General features: G+C 38.2%; 1 long non-coding RNA gene and 1 pseudogene across 1 annotated transcript; one reads left to right on the top strand and one right to left on the bottom strand.

Annotated features, from left to right (window-relative positions):
* The window catches only part of LOC126584450 (protein DOWNY MILDEW RESISTANCE 6-like), a 52143-nt pseudogene that overhangs the window by 21514 nt on the left and 7461 nt on the right, over positions 1-23168 (bottom strand).
* Positions 4113-4604, top strand: LOC126584634 (uncharacterized). The gene is made up of 2 exons (XR_007610053.1): positions 4113-4142; positions 4347-4604. It is a non-coding gene; the product is annotated as an uncharacterized LOC126584634 (long non-coding RNA).

The raw sequence follows: 23168 nt of genomic DNA, 5'->3' as shown, positions 1-23168 counted from the left end.
CTTTATACACTTGTGTTTCTTTTGAATTTGATCAAGTTCTACATCATTGAGAATGGCGGACAGGCAGCGTCATGGAGTTAGAATTGGAACCGAATCTTTAGCATCACATTCTTCTATTGCTTCCAACATTACAACAGCAAATTCCATAACGAATCATCCAGCTCAACGTCCACGACAACCTGGTAATGTTGGGCGCATACCTCGTGCTATTGATAATCAATACATTCTTACTACTGTTGCTGATGGTCACCTTGGCTACGCATTACCCTCCAATAACGGATGCGTATGCGCACCTCAAGGACGTGTATTGCCAACATGGGCAAACCCAGGTAGGACAGAACAATACCCTGTCAATTTGGTTTCTGTTGAAACAACAACTAAAGAGTCTATTAGTTATGTCATTATTATTGAAGAACCACGCACTTATCAAGCACAAATTCATCCTAGAGGCCTGTCTCTCCCACAGATGAGCTCACGAAATATGCAGAATGTTACCGTTAAGATTTTAAGCAGGGATGACGAGGACAATTAATATATTTTGTATTATGTTATATTTCACTGGTGTGTGAAAATATAATTATCTTATGCTATGCTGGACTCCTCTTGGGTTCTTTTGTTAACATATGTAGTATTACAATATAATAATGTTTTCTTTCTAATTGGCCCATGATATAGATACTTCCAACATTGTATGTTTTTTGGTTTATAATTATGTTTCCCATCTGCTTCATACAGAAAAGAAAAAAGAAAAGAAAAAAGAAAAGAAAAAGAAAAGAACAACACAAGCCTGACACACAAGCCTTTTATCATGCTAAACACAATTAACCTTCGATAGAACTTCAAAATTAAAACAAAATTGGACTATAACTAATAATGGCTTTGTGAAATCCTGTCCCCAGAATTTCACTATTAATTACATATCTCATTATTTAAATTTGTATGTTTACGTTATTTTCATTAATTAATTTTAATTCCGTTGATTTTTGGAATTCAATCGAATAACTATCGGGTTTGAATTTTCGTAATCAATCTTTAAAATTCGTTGACCTTTCGAGTTCACAATTGATGTTTTCAAATAGATATCGAGACCACAAACGCGAGTCTGGATTATAACGGTATAGTTACGGACATTTGAAGTCGTTTCACTAAACTATAAATTTAAAGGAATATACCTTGTGGGAAGAGGCCATTCAGGCCAAAGGGAAGGAACCAATAAGTTAAATGGTGGAGGACCAATCATAATTTTGGGGGGGGGGGGGGGGGGGTGTGTTAAGCAACCAATTAGAAATCAGGAAGAAAAAAAAAACTATGCGAATCGATGCTCGAGTTGTGCTTTGCCATATCCCGGAGACGGGGTATGATAGACGTACCGATATTTGATGACGTCACATGTCGATTCGAGACATATGTTGGGATCGAGGAGTGACAAACTTATAAAATTGGATTTATATTAAGTTTCCCCTTCTCCAAATTAGACTTCTCCCTCTATTTTATGGTGCAAGTTTGGATTTCCCACCACCAAATTCAAAAACTTGAGTTTCCCCCACCGCATTACACAATTGTGCCCACTAACTCTTATAATAATAATAATTAAAATTCTACCCTAATTCTGTCTCGGGTCACGTCTATCTCTTTCCTTTTTCTTTCCTATCCCGCTCTGCCTCCCTTAGATTCTTTCTCTCACCTTTGTCTGTCTCTCTCCCTCTCTCTCCAACCCCTCTTTCTCTTTTTACCTTCTCCAGACAAATCGTGGAGGTTCTTGAGCTCCATCATCGCCAAAATCCCTTAGCAGAAACCCCTGCATGCGATGGAGGAAGGTTTGGGAAGATCAGGGTCTGGTAGGGAGGGATCAAGGGATGGGGTGGGTCGAGTTTGGGAATATTAATTGATGTAGAGCCTGAATCGGGAATCGCGTTGGGATATGAGTCCGATAGAGAGGGATCATGGAAGGGAGGTTCGTTGGGTTAGGAGGTGTTGGTGAGAAAAGGGCAGGTTCGTTGGTTCAGAGTCAACCGCACCTTCATTGCCACCTCAACAAGCTTCTGCTTTTGGGTTCGACCTCAATCCGCACCAAGCTGGCAAGATTTCGGTTCTGTCAGCCTAATATCGCTCTAAAGCATGCAATAAATGTGTCCATTGTTCCGGTCGTACGAGCGCAGAGTTCTTCTGGTTCGTCTTCTTCCCATTCTCTGGAAAAATGGTTCATGGGTTTTCAATGTTATTGCATATTCCATTCAAATTATGATTTGGGTGTCTTGGATTTTAAATTTTAAATTTTGGCATGGCTTCTAACTCCACATTGTTGGTTGCTCGTAGGTTGTGTCCCAGACTCCAAATTTTACAAAGTCAAAGCGATTCTGAGGTGCGGAAACAATTCACTCATCTGTTTGGTTCTTAATTTTGTTTAGGTTGATTGTTTATAGCTCTGCATGTCTGCTGTGTTTTTTTCTTCTATTACTTTTGTGTGTGGAATACGTAAGGTTATGGGTTTTAATTTCATCTAATTATTTCTTAATCTTTGCTATGATTATGGGACGAGCTAGGCCCTAGCAAGTTTCGCATTTTTCTTCTGTAAAGAACTATTGAACCTTAAACATAGCTTACTACATATTAATTGGCATTGCATTTTGCATTGGCATAATAAAATTAGGAAAGCAACAAATTGATGTTTCAAATTTTGTTGATTTGATAGTAGGAAGAATAGCTCTCTGTTTCTAAGCCTGTGTAGTTGTCTAAGCACCATCCCATCTTCTTCTGCAGTTGCCTTTAATCCCTTTTAGATACTCAAATCCATTTGCATATATCGAACACATAGTCACAATTGATTTGGATTGGAGTTCAAACACGATAAACATTGAAGGTTAATGAAATTCTAATCTAGAGTGCCATTGATGTCACTGGACATAAATTTTGATTGTGGTGTGGCCTGTTGTGACATGTCAAAAGATCAATTAGTAGTTGTTAGTTGTACCACTATACAATTCATTTCTAGAATTTAATGAAAATTATTTGTGATTATTGCTTGGAATTATAGATAAGATTTCGAAAAGTTAATTCCTTTTATTGCTTCTTCTTGTTTGTCATTGCAGATGCTCATAAAAGATATAAGGTGATGGGTACAATGTTAGTAATAAAAGGTTAGTTTGTTGACAGACTGCTTGAACTATTGAATAATGTTGCAACTCTCCCCGTTTCTTGATTTGACATGCACACACAATCTGAAGATAGTTATGAGTTGTATATGTGTACGGGAATCTTTAGGCTTTAGTTGACTTTCAGGTGACTATAATAATCTACATCATCACCATTAGGATTCTATTTGAGCTATAAAGTGACTAAAGTAAAACTCCTACCCGTTTCTTGATTTAGCGTTCTTATGAAAGATTTTGACTATGTATGTTGAACACGAGGTTGTGAAGGTATAAAACCGGCTCCCTGCACTGAATAATAAAAAAAAAAACCTCAGTGTATTTCAATTTTGGGACTCACGTGATTCCTCCCAAACTTGATTATCTGTATGCCCTGAATTTTCATGTGCCTTACTAATTGATTGTGATTTAGGAGTACAAATTTGTAGTAGATTTAGAAGTGGTAAGTCGCAGTTTAGTAGAGGCATTTTTAGATTCAAATATCAATGTTTGTTCCCCTAAACATCACACTTTTTTCTTCTTGTTTTCTAGTTTGCTCGACTTTGTCCGTTGGATCAGAAAGACATGGCCCTTGCCTTCATCCATTTGATGAAAATTTTGCTTCTGTTATTATAGAAGTTTTTTCAATTTATTATTTTTTATGACTTGTTATTTGTATATAATATTTGATTTTGGATTATACATATTTTTACAGGATTGATGGGAATATATTGTGTTGTAAAGGTGTACTTTACCTTCGTGCTATTTCTCATCTTTGTAAGTGGTTAATGTACCATACATTAATAAGTTTGATTTTTATTTGCTTGAAATATATACAACTTTATTATAGGTCCTATTAAAGTTTTGCTCTTATTATATATAAAATAACTATTTTTTTATTTTTTATGAAACTTATATTTACTAAATTTCTTTCTTTTCCAGGAAGAGGATGAATTTCCTTCTACAATTATGGTTCACAGTGTTGATATGGATTTGCTTCCTTGTCTTGTTAAGGTACATTGGACATTTAGTTTTACCAATCGTAAAATGTTCTCTTTTTTGTCGGAGAAAATGAAACTCTTATTTTTATCAAATATGTGTAAAGCTAATGAATTCTCAATGTTGATTGGATGTTTGGGTAGTTAAACATCACTGGAAATATCATTGGAAATATGTGATCCTTTCCCTTTTTCATTTTTCCTTTGGTTTGGATTTCAGGAAGGTGATTGCATAATCCACCGAGCTGGGAAAAGGGTAAAATCAGTTATGGATGGCTATATGTAGGAATGCATGGATACATTGATAGGAAAATCTCATTATTTTGTTGGTCTTTTATCTTGAACACTTGTAAACATGTTCTTTATGAGGAATATTTCTGTAGTTTCATTATAGACATTCCATTTCAACTATTGGATTGCTTTTTACAACCGAGACTGCCATCTTGGATTTTATGAAAATTTCAAATTTTTGGTTTTATTTCAAAATTTTACATTTCTATTTTTTTTTAAATAGAACCTACTGGGCACAATAACAAAAATAGTGCAAACATGGATGGAGAAGGTCATCTAACAAGTTTGTCATAACATAGACACAAAAAGGCCTTTATTTGTGCCTGCCTCTTTGTGCCCTTTTAGCAACGGTGACGCCCATAGAGGGCACATATATAAACTTAGTTGATGCACTGTTGCTATTGGTCTATGAGCACAAATGTTGGTGCTTTTTGGCCTCAAATGGCACATATAATTTATTGTGTGCAGTGCTTATTTTTTTCGTAGTGGCAAAAATATATATCTTCTTATGCTTACAGATTATTTGATGAGTGTTGTAGATACATAGGGATTTATCTCCGATGACAAAGCAGATTCCCTTATTTTCCTCCCGAATGTTTGACCAAAATGTTAATGAAAGCTTTTAGGTTGACTTGCTGATTGTATATTAGGACCTAGAATTTCGTTTGACCAAAATGTTAATGAAAACTTTTGGATTGACTTGCTGATTGTATATTAGGACTTGAATTTCGTATATCTCAAGTTTGAAGTCTTGGATGTATATCTTAAGTTTGAATTTCGTATATCTCAAGTTTGAAGTCATGGATATATCTCAAGTTTGAATTTCGTATAACTCAAATTTGAGGCCCTTCTAAAAGTTATAATAATTGCAGCTGTTGGATGAAGTTTGAATAGCTCGGATGAGCTGCTCATAAGGATCGTCATCCTGAGCTGAGGAGAGGATCTAGTTCCTCTGCTTTAGCCGCACTAATTGCTTCGTCATGTATAGAAAATGTTGGAACTCACCAAACTGGGTGGAAAGCTGAATCTTTACTTGGGAATGTCTGCATTTTGGTCTCAATTTTTGCCCGTGCTACTAATTTACACTACATTCTTTTCGTTGGTTGGAAATTCCAAAAATACTTCACTTGTTGGGATAATGACTTGTGTTTCTAACACGAGCCGTTTTATTGTTCTCAACACGGCACGAGATGGGAGCAAAGGAGAGAGTCCTTCTCTGTCCTTAGATGTAAAGTATCATTATCATACGTATGGAGGAGTAAATACTTGGTGATGCTACAAACCAGGGAACCGGACATGAAAATCATACTATAATTTTTAGAAAAACTAATGAAAAGTTCTAAAAAAAACTTTAGGTTTAATGAAAATGATAAAATAAAGATGTAAGTGAATAGTACTAGGAGTGATTTTTCAAGATAAAAATGTCCTTAACGTTAAAAGTGAACAATATCAGAAGTGTTTCGGTAAGATTCCCATATTTTTTCCCATTACGTACTACATCCATTTTAACAAAAAAAATGATCATGTTTGTACCATACTTGACCAATCCCGAAACTACTGAGCACCGGTTAACGTTATACCGTCAAGGACTTAGAAGAGTTTCCCTCCAACCTGGAGGCCAATTACAGCGCGACACGTGTCTACATCAGAAGCCAATCATAGCGCGACACGTGTCAACATCAGAAGCCAATCACAACACGACACGTGTCAATGTCAGAATGAAACTAGAAACTCTCTTCTATATATATAAATCATTCTCTCACAATATTGCCTAATGTCATTTCTACTAAATCATTCACTTGTACTCACTAAAGGAGAGCTTGAACCTATGTACTTGTATAAACCCTTCACAATTAATGAGAACTCCTCTACTCCGTGGGCGTAGCCAATCTGAGTGAACCACGTATATCTTGTGTTTGCTTCCCTGTCTTTATCCATTTACATACTTATCCACACTAATGACCGGAGCAATCTAGCGAAGGTCACAAACTTAACACTTTCTGTTGTACCAAAGTCCTCACTGATTTTGTGCATCAACATTTAGCGTCGTCTGTGGGAACGACACTTATTCCCACTCTTTTCAGCTTTGTCAAGCTGGTTTCCACCATTCGTACACTCTCTTTTGACCAGGCATCCCTCTCCAACATGGGGAGCAAAGGAAACCACAGCACACAGAATGATACCCCTCTTGCACCTAGTGCGAAGAAACGAAAGAATGAAGGAAAGAGGGTTGCTCTTCAAGCTAAAGTCGATGAGCTAGAAGCTCAGAACAACAAGATAGAAATGAAGAACGAAGTCCTCTAGGAGCAGTATAAGAAACACTGTGAGACGCTCCATGAAACTAGGCGTACTCAAACACACGAGCTCGTTGCTCCTGTGGACATCAACCATCATCTGGGTGCCCTCCAACACGAAGGGTCACATTCCTTCAACATGGGTATCCCTGATGAAGAGCGAGCTAATCATCAAAATATTGATCAACATGAGACATCTCTCAACCCAGCTGCTTCGACCCGAAGCAGGAGAAGTGGAGGAAAACACCTCCTTGCAGAAGGGTTGGAAGGATTAAAAGCCGTTTAGCATGATTGTCGAGACTTCCTAAAGCAGCGTCGAGAGAATCCCCTCCACATATGCTCGAAGATCATTGACCCAAGGGTTCCTGAAAGACTCGGTCCCCTCCCACGACCCAGGTTAGCTGCCAATCAAGGGAAGGAACGACAGGTCCTAGAGGGAACATGAAGGTACAGGGGACTCTAAGGTATTCCGACAGACTCGCCCTAGAAGTCAGTACAGTGAGTCTAAGGAAAAATCATACGCCTTTGCTCAAACTTTCCTACTTCCAAGAGGCGGTGGAGACTTACGAAAGAAAATACAAGGGGTACATGACTCCACTTAGGACCCTCTTGTCCTACAGCTCATTGAGGAAGTAAACAAGTAAAAGGCCGAACGTCAGACCGAGATACCTGACTGGAACCAACCCAGGCCTGGCCCTCTCACAAGGAGGATCCTCGACACCCTCTTCAAGCAACGACAAAACAAAAGCTTGGTTTACAACTCTATACTGGAAGGGAAGACTCAATTGAACACCTTAACCTCTTTTAGTCCACCATGGCATATCGAATGCACACCGACGAAGAGCGATGTCTTCTCTTCCCCTCCACCCTCTCTGGCAGAGCTCTAAATTGGTATTGTCGTCTTCCACCTAAGACAATAGACTCATTTGAGGAACTGAGGAAATTGTTTGTCTCTCAACACATCTTCCAGACCAATCGCTTGCATTCTGCAGATGACTTGTACACTATTCGCCAGAAGTTGGACGAGTCACTACGAGAGTATGCTAGTCGTTTCAGCCATGAGTATTCTCGCTGCGTTGAGGCAGATCACAAGACCGCCCTCAAGGCCTTCACGGCAGGCCTACGTGATTGTTTCTTCAAGTACATGATCAATGACAACACTTGGAAAACTTACTTTGAGGTGATCGCACAAGCTTATAATCATGCCTCCGCCGAGGCAAGGACATATCAAGGGAAACCCCCCCACAACCACCCCTTATCAGCAAGTAGGGAGTAGAAGCCAAATCCAACCAATTGAGAAGGCCTCGACCTTCCAAACGGTAGTGGTGCCTCCCCCTACCTTACTTAATACTTTGCCAAGTCAATAGACATATCAATCTCAGGGCAAAAGGAAAGATTTCCATCCTCACCAGTCTCATTTTAGTAAAATGAGTAAGGGACACTACTGCGATAACCAAGGGTATCGCCATGATAATCCCCGACCCCAGACAGTTAACATAGTGGGTTAAGCACGTGTCAGGCAGCCCCTACCCCGAGGTATAAGGCATACACACCTTTGAACGCCACATGCGTGGCCATTTACCTTAGCATAGCACACCTGGTACCAAAGCCAAAACCGAGGCACCCGGATTACAAGCCCACGAAGAACACGAGCACGTTTTGCTGCTACCACGAGCATAATGGCCACGAGGGCGAGAAATGTATCACCCTTCGTGATCATATTGAAGCTTTAGCACGTGAAGGAAAAATTGATCAATTCCTCCTTCACCCTCTAAGGGGTAACCGTAACCAACGCCAGGTGAATGTGATATATTCCATAAGTGGTGGCACACCCATATCTAAATCATCCAATAGGGCCATGAAAAATAGTGAAAGAGCTTTAAGGTCTGGCCACCAAGTGTTTCACGTGGAAGACATCAGGGGAGGTAAGTATCAAAAGCCTAACTGGGATCCAATATGTTTCTACCCTGAGGAAGAAAGAGGTATCATCTACCTTCACAACGACCCACTGATTGTGGAAGCTCACATAGCCAACTTTGAAGTACGACGAATCCTGGTACACACGAGGGCTTCGATCAATATTATGTTTGCTGAAGCTTTCAAGGCACTTAATGTAGCTGAACACTTGCTTGATCACTCGATTTCCCCTCTAATAAGCTTCTCCAGTGATATCGTGCAACCTTTGGGGAGCATACACTTACCTTTCACCATTGGTACAGACCCTTACACAACTACCATTACCACTAACTTCCTGGTGGTTGATTGCCCAACGGCATACAATGTCATCTTCGGACGCACATGCATCAATGATCTCAAGGCCATGGTATCCACACATATGTTGTTGATGAAATTTCCAACCCCCTATGACAATGGTTACATCAGAGGAGATCAACTTAGTGCACGATCATGTTACAACACTTTGGTTAAGCAACAGCACCTGTCTGTGCCTAAGGAAACCATTTGTATACATGACCAAGTCATAAATACCAGCCCAGATGAAGCCAACTTGGATCTTCACGATGGCAATAGTCAACCCGACGATCCTCGAGATGACTCTTTCACCCAGCAAGCACAACCCGCTGAAGAGTTAGAGAAGGTCTCTATCTCAAAAGATTATCTGGATCGTATGGTGAAGATTAGCACCACTTTGTCACCACCTATTCTGTTGGCATTGATCTCATTTTTGCAAGAGAACACTGAGGTCTTTGCCTGGTCATACGAGGACATGCCAGGCATCTCTCCCGATATAATCTGTCATCGCTTAAGTATTGACCCCAAGACCAAGCCAGTGAGACAAAAGCGAAGATCTTATGACGTTGAACGGTACGAGACAATGAAGGTAGAAGTTGAAAAACTCAAAGGCATAGGCTTCGTCCGTGAACTCAATTATCCAACGTGGGTGGCAAATGTTGTTCTTGTTACGAAGAATCTGACCAAGGAAAGTCTCATGCTCCAAAAGGTCTTGTGGAGAATGTGTGTCGATTACACCGACCTAAACAAAGGATGCTCGAAGGATAACTTTCCTCTTCCTCTCATAGACAGACTTATAGACTCTACGGCAGGGTGTGAACTCCTAAGCTTCATGGATGCTTACTCAGAATACAACCAAATCCTCATGAACCCTTCGGACTAAGAACACACAGCCTTCACTACTGACAGGGGACTATATTGCTATAAAGTCATGCCCTTCGGCCTAAAGAATGTAGGAGCGACTTATCAGAGACTGGTTAATTCAATGTTCGCCGAATAAATTGGGAAGAGCATAGAAGTTTACGTTGATGATATGCTAGTCAAGAGCAAACATGCTAACCAACACATCACCAACCTCTCTAAAACTTTCACCATTCTGAAGAGGTATCGAATGAGGTTGAACCCTAACAAATATGCCTTCGGCGTAAGCTCTGGCAAATTCTTAGGCTTCATGGTAAGCCAACGAGGCATTGAGGCTAATCCTGAGAAGATCAAAGCAATCCTTGACATGAAGGAACCGGTAACTTCAAAAGACATCCAGAGCTTTACTGGCAAGGTGGCAGCCTTAACTAGGTGCATCTCTAAGACCACAGACAGATGTGCTCATTTCTTTAAAGCACTTAAGGGAAGTAAGAAGTACATTACATGGACTGATGAATGTGCTGAGGCATTCAAGAACCTCAAAGACTACATGAGTAAAGCCCATCTGCTCTCCAAACCTGAGGTTGGTGACACTCTCATTATCTATCTGTCGGTATCGACTTCAGCAGTAAGTTCCATTCTCATTAGAAATGATGGTAATGTCGAACGGCCTGTCTACTACGCTAGCAAGGCCTTACAAGATGCGGAGACACGATACTCCAACATTGAGAAATTGGCTCTAGCATTGATCATGTCTGCTCAAAAACTTCACCCTTACTTCCAAGCATACTCCATCATCGTGCTTACCAATCATCCTCTTCGACAGATACTCTAAAGTCCTGACACTTCTGGGCGAATGATTAAATGAGCGATAGCATTGGGTGAGTTTGACCTCTCCTACCAACCAAAGCCAGCTGAGAAGGGCCAAGCAATGGCAGACTTCATCGCTGACTTTACATATCCTGTTGACATTGTTTTTACACCTAAAGAAGTGGTTTCATTACCTTCGGAACCTCAGAAAATAGAACCAACAGCCCCAGCATGGAGTCTATATGTTGATGGCTCGTCCAACCAACAGGGTTGTAGAGCAGGACTAGTCCTTACGACCCCTGACAAAGTGGCGATGGAGTATGTTCTTCGTTTCAAATTCAAGGCGTTGAACAATGAGGCCGAATATGAAGCCCTCTTAGCAAGCTTACGTTTGGCCAAACTCCTTGGGGTTAAACGAATTGATATCTTCAGTGACTCCCAATTGGTGGTTAACCAGGTCACCAACAACTTTGATGCTAAGGATAGCTTCATGGCAGCCTATCTGGCACAAACACAATTGTTGCTCAACCACTTCCACTACCAGATCACCCAAATTCCTCGAGCGACAAACAGTCATGCAGATGCTTTAGCTCACCTCGCCTCAGCGGTGGAAGACAAGATTGGGAGAAAAATTTAGGTCGAATTGTTAGCAGCACCAAGCATCATGGCTGCAGAAGTGTGCAACTTACAACATGGGGATAGTTGGATTACCCCGATTTATAGATTCCTTGCTCATGGCACCCTTCTAAATGACAAAGTCCAAGCTAAGCAAATTCGATACAAGGCTACTCGTTACTTGATCATTAATGACCAACTCTACAAGTGGGGTTTAAACCTACCATACCTAAGATGCCTTACGCCCGCAGAGGCGCGAAACTGTCATTCGAGAAATACATAAAGGAGTCTGCGGAGATCATCAGAATATCCTTAGCACATAAGGCTTTTCACCAAGGATATTACTGGCCAACACTCAACCAAGATGCCATCAGAATATCCCGCTCATGTGATAAGTGTCAACGCTACGCAACTATTCCTCACTCCCTTCCCGAGCTGCTCACTCCTATGATCAGCCCTTGGCCCTTCGCTCAATGTGGACTTGATTTGACCGGCCCAATGCCTACAAGGAAGGGCAAGGTTTGCTATGCAATCGTTGCAGTTGACTACTTCACAAAGTGGGCCGAAGTAGAACCCTTGGCAACCATTATTGAGGCAAAAATAGAAGACTTCATATGGAAGAACATCCTTTGCAGATTCGGCATTCCCAATGCAATAGTCACTGATAACGGACGACAGTTCGACAACAATAAGTTCAGGATGTTCTGCTCTAAGTTCAACATCAACTTATGTTTTGCCTCCCCATCTCATCCCCAGTTTAATGGAAAAGTTGAAGTCATCAACAAAATAATCAAGCGAACTTCGAAAACCAACTTGGACAAGGCTAAAGGTTGTTGGCCATAATTTGTACTCCAAGTTATTTGGTTATAGCGCACTTCGTATCGGACATCAACAAGAGAAACCATATTCTCACTTGCCTTTGGTACAGAGGCAGTTGTCCCAGTTGAGCTTGAGCAAGCAACGTTCCGAGTCCAGAACTACGTACAAAGTGAAAATGACAAGCAACTTACCGTAACTTAGATTTAGTCGAGGAACACAGAAACCAGGCTCACTTGAGGAATGTCGCCTATAAGCAGCGCATCTCCAACTACTATGACTCAAGGGTCAAACCTCATTCTTTCAAAGTAAGGGACTGGGTATTGAAGAAAAGATTACTCTGCGTTAAAGTCCCGAGTGAAGGAACACTTAGTCCAAACTGGGATGAACTATTTGAAGTTGTTGGCATCAGTCGCCCTGGCTCCTACAAGCTTAGAAGCTCCGATGGCAAGACCCTTGGCCATCCATGGAACGCTGATCACTTGAAGTACTATTACAAGTAAACTCACATTGTACAAGTGTCGAGCTTCATCTTCATGTTTGTAGCATAGTCATGTGCGAGCCTGTGCAACTGTTTATTCTCATGCTTGAGCCCTTTGATCTCCTGTTTGAGACTTATCACTTCAGCCGCCAATGATTCACCTTGGCGGGTTAAAGCAAATAGGTGTTGGGCCATATTAGACACAGAACCTGCACACTGAACACTGAGAGCTAGAGAATCCTTAATAGCCAACTCATCAGACCGTTTGGAAAGTAGTCTGTTATCTTTGGGAGTGAGAAGGTTTCTGGCCACCACCGCAGCGGTCATATCATTCTTCATCACAGAGTCCCCAACGGTAAGAAGACCAGTAGGGGATAAGAAGGATGGGCGTTATATGTTGTCTTGAGAAGGCATGGCAGCCTCTTCACCAAAGTTCAAGTCAAAATGACGGTCGGATGGGTCAGACATTCTCATAAATGATGAAGGAGAAATGAGGTGCAATAAATCTCTGAAGTAAAGGAAAAATTCCTACAAGAAATAACTCTCTGAATGAACTCCTTGCACACAATTGGTGCCCTTATAAAAGATAGGGCAACAGGGCCGTTGATTCAAAAATCGAAGAGGCACCACTCTCCGGATTTCGAAGATGCACCACTTTCCACACGCAACATCAGCTCATCGGGTACCACAAATAACTTTGCCAAAGATCTCTGACAAAGTTTAGACACATAAATTTTGAAGGTCCAGCTACCCTATTATTACCCACAAGGGTAAAGGAACAGCACCACTGCTTGATAACTAGAAAGTCCCAATGTGTGTCAACCTCTGTGCTCTGTGGCAAGGCAAACTGGAAAAAATGCCCAACCTTTACCCACATTCGAGAAAACACTCCCAACAAGATTGCTTTCTCAAAAATCGAAGAGGCACCATTCTCCGAATCTCAAGAGCCGGACTCCCAACAAGATTGTTTTCTTAAAAATCGAAGAGGCACTGTTCTTTGAATCTCGAGAGCCAGATCCCCGACATGATTGCTTGTTCGAAAACCGAAGAGGCACCGCTCTCCGAACTTCGAGAGCCAAATTTCCTTGGATAAAGCTTGTCTGTAATCTTCACACGTAACATCAGCTTTCCAGATACCACAGACCACTTTTTCAAAGCGCTCTAACAAAGTTAAAACATGTGAAGCTTGCAGCTCCCACTACATTGCTATGACCAAGAATGGTAAAGGAATAGCATTACTACTTGTTATTAGGGAGACTCCTATATATGTCGACCTCTATCCTCCACGGACAGGCAGACCTACAAAAATGCTCAACCTTTCCTCATATCTGAGAGGGCACTCCCAACGAAGTCTCTTGAAATACTCCAGAGCAAGAGTATCTCATATCATCATGGTCAAAAGCAAGAGTATCCTATATCATGCTTTTTCCCTGTCTTTTCCTTTGCCCTTGTTCTTACCTGCAAAACAAGGAGAAAGAGAGCAATCAGTCAGCACTTGGAATCAAGCTTCCAATCAGGAACTGACTGCCTAGAACCCCTTGCCTGATTACTTACCTGGCATTGCTCTCGAGTACTCGTTTTCAACATCTTATGCTTCTTCAAAAGCAAGTGAAAAGGATACCACACCTGCCTGAGGAATAGATAGGGCAAGTGAGAAGGATACAAGGAAGCATGTGGAGACAAGCGCAATAGAACACATGCTGATTCATCTATTACTTCGTCAACAGCAAAAGTATCACATATCATCAAGGTCGAACGCACTCTTGATTTGATGGACTTGTTTTGACCCTCAAATTCTTGAGTCAGCCTTATACTCTGGAGGAAACCAGAAAACCCTCCAGCCCAGTTCAAGAATAAGCCTGTGGAAAGTTACTTCTTCAAAAGCAAAAGTATCTCATATCATCTCTTCTCCATTTGCTTCTCCTTATCCTTGTTGCTGTTTACGACACAAGGAGAATGAGAACAATCAACCGGAAGCCAAAGTCGAACCTCCGATCCAGGTTGCTTGCTTGGAAGTCTGATTGCTTACCTTGTCTGTTACCTCTTACGGCAAATCTCCTAGCTCGGCGACTTGGGGGACTCCTACTATAGGGTTTTGTATGGCACTTGACCAAGCCTGAAACTACAAGTAAGCTCTAAGTGAAATTGATGCATTACCTTGTGCATCTTCATCGATTAAAGATACCACCCCTGGATAGAGGAAAACTACTTCCAGAGAAGATGACACTGCTACGTATGAGACAGATAAGGAAAGTGAAAATGATACCACACTTCGATACTTAGAAGTTTCGTGATTACTCAATGGCTTCGATCTTGCAAGTCCCCAACCGAGGAGCTTCCCTCACTCGGGAACTTAAGGAAGCACTGTTTGTACCATACTTGACCAATCCCAAAACTACTGAGTGCCGGTCAATGTTATACCGTCAAGGACCCAGAAGAGTTTCCCTCCAACCAGGAGGCCAATTACAGCACGACACGTGTCGACATCAGAAGCCAATCATAGCACGACACGTGTCAACATCAGAAGCCAATCACAACACGACACGTATCAATGTCAGAATGAAACTAGAAACTCTCTTCTATAAATAGAGATCATTCTCTCACAATATTGTCTAATGTCATTTGTACTAAGTCATTCACTTGTACTCATTAAAGGAGAGCTTGAACCTATGTACTTGTGGAAACCCTTCACAATTAATGAGAACTCCTCTACTCCGTGGACGTAGCCAATCTGGGTGAACCACGTACATCTTGTGTTTGCTTCCTTGCCTCTATCCATTTACATACTTGTCCACACTAATGACCGGAACAATCTAGCGAAGGTCACAAACTTAACACTTTCTGTTGTACCAAAGTCCTCACTGATTTTGTGCATCAACAAATCATATTTTCAATTAAGAAGTCTTTCACTTATTAACACCAACATGTCCAATGCCAATTTTCTCACGTGTGTGGAAAAGCGTCCATGGAATATTAATGATCAATAACTTTTGAGTATTTCTTCATGTTCACTCTTTAGCCCAGAACGGAGAAGGGAAGAAAAAGAGAATAAAAAGTAGTGGCATAGAAAGGGAATGCAACATCAAAAGAGTAAGCATAAAACGGCCTCTAAATCTATATATACTCATATTACATATCTTACTGTTTGTTTACTCCCTTTCTCTCTAAAGCTATTTCCTTTTATGGTTTGAAAAGCTTTTTTGTCCTTTTCGGGAAAGAAAATAAGCCCACACCAAAACTAGTATAAATATAGGCTTATACTATTCTCAAGTTCTCAACGTACCCCTCTTTAATTTTCCTTGAGTACATAGCCATCTTGAATTGGCCTTGTGTTTGTTTGTTCCAAAGTAGTGTACACTTTAGTCGATTTTAATGAACAAGATGTCTGAAGTAGGTTCAATAACCCCAACAACTAGGGGTGGGTTCGGTTTTTTGCCAAAACCGAAACCAAACCGAAATTTCGGTTCGGTTTTTTCCGGTTCGATTTCGGTTTTTTGTTTTTTGTTTTTTTTTCAAAAAATGAAAAACATTGAAATTTTAAATTTTAACATCTCAAACCCAATCATAATATAAGCATTCTACTATAATCAAAGACAATGAAAATAAACATTTAAAGTTGAACTAAAATCATCAATCAAGTATTCCAACGTCCAAACTAACAACCTCCCAACACAAAAATCGTACAAATGACTTAGAAAAGTTAAATTGTATGATGTTGTTCAAAGATCAGGGTTGTTTGCTTGTAACTGCATGTTGCCAACTTGATTAGTAAAAGTAATGCGTGGGTAGATTTATTTAGTGTGTGTTGGATTCTTTTCCATCACAAATTACGCAAGTAATCTACCCGAAATAAATGTTTATGGATTGACAGTGCTATGGAGATGGAAGTAGGTACTTGAGAAGGAGGTTTGGTTCCGGAACTTTATATGGGGGAGAAATAATAGGTTAGGGTTTAGAGTTTTTATAGGCCTTTTTAAAATATTTTGAGCTTAAAGTTTGGCAACACATTAGGTTTAACACATTTTAACTTACAAATTGGGTTTATAAAATAATACCCAAAACAAATAATTAAATAAAAAATTTAATTTAATTAATTCGGTTCAGTTTCTAGATCACTAAAACCGAACCAAACCAAAAGAATTCGGTTCGGTTTTTTCGGTTTCGGTTCGGTTCGGTTTTCGGTTTTTTCGGTTTTTGGTTTTTTGAACCCACCCCTACCAACAACTAAAGAAAGCAGATTAATGCGACCGGAAGATGTGCCATGCCCGCTAGCACTAAAAAAGTACCGACCACACAATAATGGAGTTGATCCTAAGAAAGCCCCAAAACGTGATTTGAATAAAATTTTCAATGAAGTATGCAAATTGAGTTAAGAAATAATATTAGGGCTATCAAGAAAAGGATGGTGTTTCAAGTGGAGGTTATTTATAACTTAGGAGTTTCATTCGTTATGTTACTTTTATGAAATGATATTTCTTTTTGGTTGCTTATTATGGGTATGCATGTAAGAGGAACTGATAACAGTTTTGAATAAAGATTTACTTGCTGTTTTATATGATGGGTTTGACATATCTATACATGTAAGAGAAACTCTAGAGTTGATTAAAATTATTTTTGCATATTATATATGTTGGAATTCAATTATTTGTTGTGGTAATGTTTGGTACCATGGCATGGAACTGCCTGGTGCCTCTTACTTATCGATATCTAATTTGTAGAGACCAATTGGTAATTGTGTTCTTCTACATGCAGACAACTGAAAGAACTCCTTGAACAAATTTTTTTGATATTCCAGGGTTTGTTTACCCTGTGTCATGTAATATAAGTTAACTTTTTTTAGAAAAAATTAGAGGACAGTTGGAAACTCCTAAAATAATTGAAGGAAAAAATTTCTAAATCGATTGAGACATATGGGTGAATGGTCAACACTCTGTCCACTAGGATATTAGATTACATGTATATAGTACTTTAGTTAACTAGAGATGACACAAAACATAGTAATTGAAAGTTGAAAGTCTATAATGCAACCTGAAAAGAAAAAAAAATATATATATATATATATATATTCCTCACAAGCTTTGAGTATTTGCTCAATTATATAGGGTATATAACAGGGTCCAATAATACATAGTTTAGGGTTTATGGTTATAACATGCATGCAGAAGTTTTGCAACTAAAGACCTTTTTTTATAAGACTGCGCTGCGGTATCACATTTCGGGTACAAAGATATCAAAACCAAACCTTGTGCCTGTCGATCATCCAAATATTAAAAACTTAATTGGTATCGGCTGTTAGTTGCAGTCCTTGGAGATTGTACGTTGTGACTGTCACATGTTATGTGTTGTTATTAATTCACTTGTATTAACATGCATGTATTTATTTATAAATATTATACCCTAGTGTATGATATATCAACTATAATGTCCATTCTATTATACACGTGTCACGTGTGACCGTTAATTACACTAAAAATTTGCTTGCTACTGCATCCTGAGCTTCATATGTTTCTATGAGAAATCTCCTAAACCCTTATACATAAATGAAGATATAAAGTAGTAATTAAAGAATTGTGTTCATAAAAAGAGGGAGTATTTAACCTAATTAAGACAATCATTCTACACATCATGCATGATATATTCCAGTCAAATGGGACTTTCAGTCGTATACCATGAAATTCAATTATTTTTTTCTTTTTCAGAGTAATCCATGTCGTGTAAAAGGGTAGCACACATCCAATACTGCAAACGTTCAAACTTTCAAGGTCGTAGTTAATGCTTCCCCGTCAAGCCTTACTTCTCGGTTCTCAGTTTGCGAAGCAAGCAAATGAATTGATAAATTCTCAACTTTATCACTAGGTTAATTAATTAATATTACCTTATTCCATATAATATTGCGAGATATTTCCATGTATATAGTTAAATAGAATGTATAGTAACGATCGAAATGATATGGAAATTTCTGAGGTGATTTTACATATATATATATTTATTTTTTTTGTGAAACCCAATTTCTTTTCATAACTGTACGACTCATTCAATATCTGACCTTTTGACACAATAGTCAAAACAAAGAATAGCTTCATAAAATATTATTGGAAAATTCAACTCATAATATAATTCATTCATTCATTCATTCTCCATCTCATTGTTTGCATTGCATACAGAGAAAGAAAGAAGAAAGAAAAAAGAAAAAATATTAATTGCCAAACAAGGAACAACACGAAGTTTTTGAATATGCTTTTGGTGGCCATGGCAGTGGTGTTTCTTGTGAACATGCACTCACACGAGGCCTGTAGAGTTTTGCAGGGGAAAAATAAACTCATGATGATGAAGGAGGATGTTCTGCAAATTCGGGATAGGGGTACTACTCTCAAATACAACTTCCCTATGAATTTGATTATCAAACCAGTACTGCAGAAGGGTTCTGCCCCACCCAGTGGTTCAGATCCGACCAACCCAAGTTGTAACAAATTAATAAGACTCTACAAAGGCGGGATTCTTGCATGTCATGGCCAGATGACGAGTACAATACTCACATGAAAAATGATCTCGACGATTTTATCCTGCAAAGAGGGCCACATCGATCCACATATCAAATTTTAACCATCAACCAAAGATTCTTTTTCTTTTTTTGCAAATAATATGCAATTAATTTTATGTTCTTTCTAATGAATAATTAAGGAAAGACCTAACTGTTGGTTTCTCGTTTTAGCTTAATAAGTTCTGTAAGCTGTAAAAAAATTGTGTATTAGCTTGTCAATGTATATGAGTTTGACAGAATATAATACAAATGACAGAAAAAATCTTTATTTGATAATGTATTTCATTTTCACACATTTTTTGTATGTGATATGATGCAACTTATACTATATATGTTTGTAAACATTGCATTCTTTTAAGGGACAGAAAAAAAAATGATAAAACAAATTTATTTTGGAAATTGTTATTGACACTTTAAAAATCTCATTCTCAGGGCCGGCCCTGAGAAATTGGGGGCCCTAGACGAGCCTTTGAGTGGGGGTCCTAAAGTTCTTTGACACCCAACTCATTATACATTTATATGTATAAGAAAAGGTTTCGCTCAATACATGGAAAAACTCATTTCTACATAAAAAATCATTAGAATTCATATCCAAAGAAAAAAGATATGCAAACATTACTTAAATATTACATGTCTCACGTTTTTAGATGCAAATGTATTAATTAAGTTTACATAATCTAACTTTTCAACTAATTTTTTTTTTTCAATTGACAAAATAGCTAACACATTCAATCTTTCTTTTGACATAGTTGATCGAAGATACGATTTGATCAACTTTAATTTTGAGAAACTTCTTTCTGTAGAGGCAACTGTAACTGGTATGGTTAACAAAATTCAACATCGAAACATTGAATTATCTTGAACCAAAACTAGTTAGGAAGCAAAAGTAACCAACCTTGTTAAGTACACCCATAATCCATTTATCTTCTTGAAGGGATTTAACCACTTTATTAAGTGCATCCACAAGTTCAAATTTTATAACTGCAATATAAACACTTGACAAGTGAATACTCTAATTTCGCATAAACAATACGCATTAAAATAAACAAATCATAAACCCTAGATTGAAAATCCTAATTATATTTACAAGCACATCACTCACAAGTCACAAATTAAATTATAGAAAAAGAAGCAGAAGCAGAAGAGAAGAGAAGCATTGATTGGGTACCTAACCTCTGTACGTGGAGTGGGAAAGAACCGATTCGCAGGCGTAGACTTGCTACCAGTATGTTGTGCGTTAAATTCCAAAAAAAAAGGTTGAATTGTTGCTAAAGTTTCACCCCACCCAAGACACTTTGTACGCCAAGTTTCAAGACAATTATATGATTGTATATTTAAATATATATATATATATATTATATACACACACATATTTAAAAAGAAATTTTGTGGGGGCCCTCCACCCAAAACGCTGCACGGCAAATTCCAAAAAAATATTTATAATTTCATATTTAGATATTTTACTCAAACTGCAAAATTAAATATATAAATATATATAGAAAATTATGATTGACACTTCAAAATTCTCATTCTACATTCCAAACTTTCTATATTTGGAAAGAAAAACACACTTGTAAAGTTAAATACAATGTATAATATGTATATATATTTTATTGAAACCCAGTTTCTTCCCATAATTGTATGACACAAAAGTCAAAACAATGAATAGCTTGTCATGGCCAGGATTCGTGCATGTCATGGCCAGATGACGAGTACAATACTCACATGAAAAATGATGTCGACGAGTTTATCCTGCAAAGAGGGCCACATCGATGCACATATCAAATTTTAACCATCAACCAAAGATTTTTTTTTTTTTTCGCAAATAATATGCAAATAACTTTATATTCTTTCTAATGAATAATTAAGGAAAGACCTAACTGTTCGTTTTTCGTTTTAGCTTAATAAGTTGTGTAAGCTATAAAAAAAAATCTGTATTAGCTTATCAATGTATATTAGTTTGACAGCATATAATACAAATGACTGAAGAAGTTCTTTATTTGATAATGTATTTCGTTTTTACACATTTTTTGTACGTGATACGATGCAATTTATAATATATATATATATATGTTTGTAAACATTGTATTCTTTTAAGGGACAGAAAAAAATGATCAAACGAATTTATTTTTCTTTTCTATTTTCCTTTAACAGTGTGGTTTTATTATTGGGTTTTGCTTTTGCTGTACCCCCCACGTTATCCAACTTAACTTTGCCTTAAAGGAGGTTGGCTCCCTTTCTTTCTAGGATGAAGCTATATTCCTTTTATGGTTTGAAAGGCTTTAAATGTGCTTAGCCTATTTAGGATTTCATTTGTTTTCAAGAAAGGAAATAAGCCTATGACAAACAGTATAAATCTAGGGCTTAGTATTCTCAACACATCAACGTATAATTTCCTTGAGTACTTGTCTTTATGCTCCTTCCATTGGCCTTGTGTTTGTTTGTTGCAAAGTAGTGTACGTTTTAACTTATTTTAGTGATCAAAATGTCTGAAGTAAGTTCAGCAACCCCAACAACTAAAGGAAGTAGATTAATGCGACCGGAAAATGTCCCATACCCACCAGCACTGAAAAGGTACCGACCTCGTAATAATGGAGCTGATCCTAAGAAAGCTCCAGAGCGTGATTTGAATAAAAGCTTCAATGAAGAAGCAAATTGAGTAAAAAAGGAATATTAGGGTACCAAGAGAAGGATGGAGTTCGAGTTAAGCGTAATTAGGAATTGAGAGTTTAATTTGTTGTATTTTCTTTGTTTGGTTATCTTAATTTATGTTACTTTTTAAGACATAATTTTTTTGTTATGGTAGTTACAAGGAGCTGACAGTTATGAATAAAAATTTGCTTGTTATATTATGTAATTGATTTCATGTATAGAATAAGATTTTTACATAATGTTGGAATTCAACACATATACAGCAGATGCTAGGCTTTTTCTCAGCCTGCAATCCCAGAAAACTCCCCAACTAGAATTATTGTGATCAAACTTTCCAATAAAAAGTACTGCACTAGGCAATTATTTTACAATATTTATGAACCAACACCGAAATAAATTTGAACCAGTTGTTCTAGTTTTGCCACCCACACAGAGCAAAGAGAAAGCAAGTTATTCAAATGAAAACAATACAAAACTAATTCTTGCATGATGATCAACTAAGCTTGGAGCTTAAACGTTTCTAGTAAAACTTCGGTTTTACCCTACTTCGTAACATAGTTGATAAAGAACTCTTTGTATTGAATGTAAGGGTAGTGAAGTGAAGAAAACCAACATCCGAGTGACAGATAAATTTATGGTAGAAATGAATGACACTTGTCAAGAGATTACATAGTTTGTTATAAGGTAGTTAGGCAGTTAGTTCTTAGCTTAGTGAGAAAGCTTTGTAACGAGATCTAACAGTTTTTGTAAACAGTGAAATAACATACTGAAAAAAAATACAATCATCTCTCTCTCTCTTTCTCAGCCTGATTCTCTCTCTAATTCTTTCTTCTTTCTTCTGCTTTCTGTATCTTTTCTTCAAGATTTCTGCAGTTCTAACATGGTATCATCACCATAGGTGAATCCAAAGCTTCCACATACTATCTGATACATATATTTCTTTCTCTCAACCCTCTGATTTGTTGATTCTGTGCGTTTTCTAGGTTCATCAAAATCCCAGTTCTCAAGATACTTGACTCCTAAACAGTTGCCCACCAACTGTTCGATAAAAGTTCGAAGTGAAGAAATTTCTTGCTGTTACAACAATGGTTACTGCAGCTCAATTGCAAATTGTTCAATCGCCCATTACAAGTCTCATCTCTACTGTGTCATCTTCTGTTACAATCAAATTGGATGACTCAAACTATCTTGTATGGAGTTTTCATATCAATCTTCTGCTAGATAGTCATGGAATTCTTGATGGATCCAAGTAATGTCCTCTACGGTTTCTTGATGAGGCGAATCTTGAAGGAGTTGAAACAGATGCCTATCAGGTTTGAAAAATGCACGATCTTGCTCTTATGCAGCTTTTCATAGCTATATTGTCATCTACTGCGATTTCTTGTGTTCTTGGCAGTACTAGTTCTCATGCAATGTGGACAAATCTCAAAG

The sequence above is a fragment of the Malus sylvestris genome, chromosome 10 (assembly GCF_916048215.2).
Source record: "Malus sylvestris chromosome 10, drMalSylv7.2, whole genome shotgun sequence".
Taxonomy (NCBI): Eukaryota; Viridiplantae; Streptophyta; class Magnoliopsida; order Rosales; family Rosaceae; genus Malus; species Malus sylvestris.
The sequence above is the reverse complement of the archived record's forward strand: the minus strand, read 5'-3'. Positions and strand labels throughout refer to the sequence as shown.